This window comes from Drosophila biarmipes, chromosome 2R, assembly GCF_025231255.1.
Source record: "Drosophila biarmipes strain raj3 chromosome 2R, RU_DBia_V1.1, whole genome shotgun sequence".
In the NCBI taxonomy this organism is placed as follows: Eukaryota; Metazoa; Arthropoda; class Insecta; order Diptera; family Drosophilidae; genus Drosophila; species Drosophila biarmipes.
The window spans coordinates 734628-741262 of record NC_066615.1 but is presented as its reverse complement, the minus strand read 5'-3'; positions in this window follow the sequence as shown (position 1 = coordinate 741262).

The window sequence follows — 6635 nt, the reverse complement described above, 5'->3', positions numbered from 1 at the left end:
AAAGAGAAGCATCGGATGTTCAAATGGTGCGCTGCGACATGTTTTAATTTATTAATAAAAGTGATATTTTTTGAACAAAATCAAGTCCGGTAAGTGCTTTTCTTAAGTTGAAGATGTTGTACGTTGATTCACATTTAAAGGACGTCCTTTTTGAGATTTTTTATAGGTTTTGTAAAAAAAGCCAGAATGTTCTGGTTCCGTTACCCGAAAGTGACTCCCTCAAAGGGTTTTAAACAGTTTGAAAATGTAAATATACAAGTATATAAGTAAAACAGATTTTTATTTTTAACAAATGCCCTAATTTTTTCAGGAGCATTGGACAGGGATTCCGAGGACCCGGTTCAAACTATAAGAAAAAGGATGTCAAATGTTTAAAACAAAAAACAACAAAAATTATAAAAAAAACATAGACTTGCGAATAATAATTCTACTTAAATAGAAAATGTAAATGATACAATTTAAATAAAATTAGTAAAAACAAAATTAATATGTATGTATTTTAAATTGAATATTTAAAAGGTTAAACTCCATGGAAAAATCGCGAATTTCCGAAGGGATAAATATGGGAAACTTTTTTTTCTGAACTGAAAGGTTGGGAGTTGAATAACTCAACACAAATCCCAGCAGCAGATAGCTGGCGCGGCGAAGACCGATGGGAGAACGAGAGAGTTTGGAGATCGAGGACGGAGAAAAGAAAAGGAGGTTTGGAGAGCGAGAGAGTTTGGAGAGCAAGAGGGTTCGGAGACCAAGAGAGTTTGGAGACCAATGGAGAAAGAGAGAGCGGAGACTTGGCGGAGGGAGTAACGGTACGCCGCCGGACTTTGGACGCGGCCGTGAACTTTGGACCGAGAAAGAAGGTGCCACATCTCGGCAGCGGTGCGGCACATAAACAGCGGGACGGCAGCATCGGGCTGGACGTCGGCGGGAAGCAGTGCGTGAAAAACAAGAGGGTCAAACAGGAGCCATGGACTTTGGACCCGGTGTGGAGAGTTTCGGCGGGCCGTGCGCAAAAGGAGAATAACGGTTCCCGGAGGCCCTATATAAACCCGCAGGGCGCAGGCAGCGGGATCAGTCTGTCAAGAGCGAGAAGTCCGTCGAGAGCATCAGTCGAGTACGATCATCGTGAGTTAAGACAAGCAGTCGAACGAACACCAACCAAGCAAGTCGTCGGAAGCAGCGCCGTGGGAGCCTACAAGGCCGTGGAGTTGAGCAGGTCCTGGCGCGATCAGCCAGAAGGGAGAGAAGTCCCGGAGCGGCGCAACAGAACCCCGAGAGTAGCGGGCCAGAATGGAGAGAAGTCCTGGAGCGGTGCAAGAACCCCGAGAGTAGCGAGCCAGAAGGTAGAGAAGTCTCGGAGCGGCGCAATAGAGCCCCGAGAGTAGCGAGCCAAAAGGGAGAGGAGCAGTTCGCAGGTGGACCGTTCGTTTACACGAGGCGCAGAAGCGAAGTGAAGAGAGGGGCAGCTTCCTGGCGTTCCGCCTTGACTGTCCGCACGATCTGAGCGGAAGCCCCGTGGGACCATCCGGGACAGAGCAAGGGACAGGCGGTCGGGTGTCGGGAGGAGTGATCCTGGAGAGCTCGTCAGTCTGTTCACCCTAGTCTGAGAACGGTGACGCATCCTTAAGCACGCACGGCGGACTCCATAGCGAGTCTGAATCGTTGCCAAGCAGATACCGAGTCAACGCGTCAGGGACAAGCAGCGGACAAGGATCGTCAGGGAGCGACAAAACTGGAACACCGTGTCAACGAGGCGAGAGGACATCGAGACAACCCGAACCGTCGGAGACACCGAGGACAAGCAAATTATAAAGCCGAGTGTAGTTTTACCCGCAATAAACCCACCACAAACCCGTGAATTCTGTGCTTTGTCACTGAACTACTGGGCGGTCACGTTTATATAAATTTGGTGAGACGAACACACAATCTACTCAGCTAGCCGCACAAATATCGTAGCGAGCAGACAGTAAACAAATCAGTTCGTTATATCGGAAGCCCAAAACGTGATTGTCCCAGCGGTGAAAGCAGCATAAACAGAATGGGAAAGAAGTGAATCTACCGGCTTAAGAAGGAGGAATTCTGCCTGAGACACCTTAAAGATCATTATGGAAAACTGTACCCCAAGCTTAAGGATCTTCCTAAAAGCGTACAAAGTGCCGGACCTGGAAACGTTGATGCTATTAGCCGATGAGTACAAAGAATTGGAAAAGAAGCAGAAAGCGTTCGCACAAGAAAACAAGTTCTCGAAGACCAAGTCGTCACCACCAACGCAGGTCACGTGCAGAAGATTCGAGGAGACAGTTAACCAGGAGACGCGGAGAAATGACCAATTTTCACCGCCGCAACGAGTCCCACGACAGCAGGCACCAGGAGCACCACGAGGAGGCCAGTGGACGCCACCACAGCAGAAACAGATACAACCAGCGATCACGGTGTGGAGACACACATTGCAGATCCCCATGAGGCCAGCCGAAGGTGCGGCGGCCACGGACACTGGTGCGTGTGCGAGAGAGTAGGTGTCAGGAGAGTCGAGTGCTGCCAGCAGGCGGGAAATGCCCAGCGACCTCAGCCGCAGAGAGGCGAGCGGGGGTCGCAAGATGCTACCTCCCCAAACAAACGGGCGAGCTAATCGAGGAGGAGCATCAGTTGTCCGCAGCGGTGACGATTGGAGAAGGCACGTACAAAGCCACGATCGACACCGGGGCAACAGCGAGCTTTATAAGAAAGGAACTGGCGAAAAACATGGCTGCCCTCGGGAGGATTACGAGGACACGGCGGCAAGTTAGGTTGGCAGACGGAAGGTGCGGCGGGATCGATGATCAGCTGGGGGTGGAGATCGCATTCGGGAACAAGCGACTAATCATGAGCCTGCTGATACTATTAGGGGTGGTGGATTCATTGGTGTTAGGATGGAACTTTCTAACTCAAGTCGGAACCGAGTTAAGGTGCGCTGGACACGAGGTGATAATACCGGCCAGGAACTGACACCATGGGTGGCTCGAGGAGAGGCTATTGGTAGCAGTCGTACAACAGGAAACAGAGTATGACGACACAGCGAAGTTCCTGGAGAGCTAGCCAGTTTCAAAACCATGACAGAAACGTCGAACATGGCAGAGCTTCAAATATCGATGAAGGACGACAAACCAATAAGCTACTCAAAATGGGATGCATAGAGCACTCAACCAGCCCATACAGCTCTCCCATCGTGATGGTTAGGAAGAAGACGCCAAATCGATAAAGGATGCCTACCCGATGCCTCGAATAAATTATATCCTCGACCAGCTGAGAGAGGCACGGTACATAAGCAGATTGGACCTGAAGGATGGCTACTGGCAAATCACGCTGAAAGAAAGCAGCAGGCAGTAAACTGCATTTACAGTGCCGGGAAAGGGCTTATTCCAGTGGAAAGTAATGCCGTTTGGACTCCATTCGGCATCTGCGACCTTCCAGCGGGTGTTGGACCGGCTGGTTGGTCCCGAGATGTCGCCGCACGCATTTGCGTACCAGGACGATATCATAGTGATCGGACGCACACTAGAAGAGCACAAGGCAAACTTGAAAGAGGTATTCCGGCAACTGAAAGACGCTAATCTGAGATTAAACCGGGAATAATGCCAGTTTTTCAAGAAGGAGCTGCTGTATTTGGGTCATAGAGTGACTTGCGACGGGATAGGCACGGATCCGGAAAAGGTAGCAGCCGAATTGGAGCCACCATCAACAGTTAGGGAGCTACGACAGTACCTGGGAGTAGCATCATGGTATCGGCGATTTGTACCTGACTTCGCAAAAATAGTCAAGCCGCTCAACGATCTGCTGCGCAAGGGAAACAAGTGGGTGTGGACACAGGAACATCAGTCGGCATTCGAAGAAGTAAAGGCAAGGCTGGTGGCAGACCCCGTACTGGCGTGCCCGGATTTTGAAAAACCATTTGTCCTGCAAACGGACGCAAGTGATTACGGTATTGGTGCCATTTTGACCCAGGAAACTGAATGTGGCGAAAAGGTGATCTCTTACTCAAGCCGAACGCTTAACGGGGCTGAGAAAAACTACTCCACGACCGAGAGGTAGTGTTTGGCAATAGTCTGGGCGATCCGGAAACTTAAGCCATATTTGGAAGGGTACCACTTCAAGGTGGTAACCGACCACATGGCACTGAAGTGGCTCAACAGCATTGAGAGCCCTTCAGGAAGGATCGCCAGATGGGCCCTGGAGTTGCAGCAGTATGACTTCGAAATAGCGTACAGAAAGGGACAGCTCAATGTGGTGGCAGACGCATTATCAAGGCAGCCGATACCGATAACACTGCAAGGGATCAAGGAGACATCGACGGCGGAAGCCTCCGTAGCACGCAGCTGGATTCAGGACATGCGCGAAAAAATTAGGACCCAGCCACAAAAGTACCCGGACTACGTAATGGAGGGAGACACCTTGTACAGGAACATTCCACACAGAGCAGGCAGTGAGGATGTCGCTACATGGAAGAAGTGCGTTCCGAAAGCTCTACGAGAAGCGGTGGTGAAAGAGAACCACGACTCACCGACAGCTAGCCATGTAGGAAGCAGAAGGACAATAGCACGTCTGGCAGCCCGGTACTACTGGCCAGGCATGCATCGAGGCGCTTGAACCCACGTAAGAATTCAATTCAGATTCAATCCCAATCAGATGCAGGCAGCTGGGAAAAGTGTAACGCAGGTGCTAGAGAAACCATGGGCTACAGTGTGCGCAGACTTCGTCGGACCCCTGCCGTGTTCAAAACACGGCAACCAAATGCTCCTGGTGCTGAAAGACAGGTTCTCCAAGTGGACTGAATTGGTGCCGCTGCGGAGCGCGACGGCCGAGTCCCTAAAGAAAGCGTTCCAGAAGGTAGTCATAACGGACAACGGAGTACAGTTCAACAGCAAAATCTTCAAGAGTTTCCTGGCCGAGATGGGAGCCAAGCAACAGTTCACGGCTCCATATACACCACAAGAGAACCCGACAGAAAGAGCAAACAGGACCGTGAAGACGATGATAGCGCAGTTCACAGGGCAGGATCAGAGAAACTGGGACGAGAAATGGCCGGAGATCATGCTGGCAGTAAATACGAGTGTTTCGGAATCCACAGGATACACGCCGGCGTTTATTACTCAAGGCAGAGAACCGAGACTACCGAGCGCCCTATACGACAGAGAGACCTTGGGAACAGGGCGAACCACTGAGACCCAAGGGGAGAAGGCAAACAAACTCTGGGAAATCTTCGAGAATGTAAGGCGGAATCTGGAGAGAGCCTCCCAGGATCAGGCTAGGCATTACCTAAGGTGGGGGACGTCGTGTGGGCCAAGGAACATCGTTTGTAAAAGGCGGCTGAGGGGTTCGCAGCAAAGTTGTCCCCAAGATACGATGGACCTTACCAGGTCACGGATTTTGCGTCACCAGTAATCTGCAAAATACGGCACGTGAACACAAAAAAAGAGAGGACCATCCACGTGAGCAAGCTGAAACAACAACAAGCACAGAACGCATGCGAGCAGCCACAAGCAGATACGTTAGACAAAAGGCAACAATAAAGTGTCAAAGAGTCTCAAAGGATACTAAGAAAGGTTCCAAGGATAGCTCCAAGGATACCCAAAGGACACGGGGAAAAGGGTCCAAGGATAGCTCCAAGGATACCCAAATGACACGACGAAAAGGGTCCAAGGATAGCTCCAAGGATACCCAAAGGACACGAGGAAAAGGGTCCAAAGATAGCTCCAAGGATACCCAAAGGACACAAGGAAAAGGGTACAAGGATAGCTCCAAGGATACCCAAAGGACACGAGGAAACGAGCCCGAGGATAATTCCAAGGATGCTCAGGGATACGAGGAAAAGGGTCCAAGGATGACTCCAAGGATACTTGAAGGAGAATAAAGAAAGTCTCCGAGGATCACTCCTAGGGTTCTTAAAGGCTATTACGGGAAAACTCGAAGGATTCTCTACAAGGCACAACAATACAACCATACATATATAGTACAAGGAACACGTCAACGATAACGAACGCAGACAGGCACGAACCAAGGTCTCCAAGGATTTTATTAGGACTGGCTGGAAACACGCAGCAGCAGTCTTCCGAAGGAAGGGGGAAATCGGCACAGCTAAGAGAGCTGTACCGAAAGAGGCCAAGCATCAGGAGGAAGGGCATCATGCCCAGACGAGGAGACGGGATCGCGGGTCCAAACCAGGAAACACAGCTGCTGGAGTCTGAATGGGCACTCATGGTCAACAAAGGCAACCTGCCAAGAGAGAATAAGCTGATGAACACATACAAGGAGTCAGGTGGGAGATCAGAGTACTTACGTAGTGGCAAGAACAAGTAGAAACGCCGGGCTGAGGGGTACAAAAAAACTAAACACCGGCCGACAGGTGCACGGGCATAAACAATTTGCTAAAGCACCATACAACAGGGAAGGGCGCGCCTCGATAGGCGGTCGATTGGCACTGGACGATAGTGCGATCGATGGGCACAAGAAAAATGAAATTTATCGGTGATGAGGAACATCGCGGCGAGCAAGTGGCAGCGCCGCACTTGCAATATCGATATCGTGAGCAGGCCCTCTGGGTATCGATAGCCGATTAGTATCGGTGCCCAGTGGGAACAGATGGAGGATCGGAGAAAAATGGT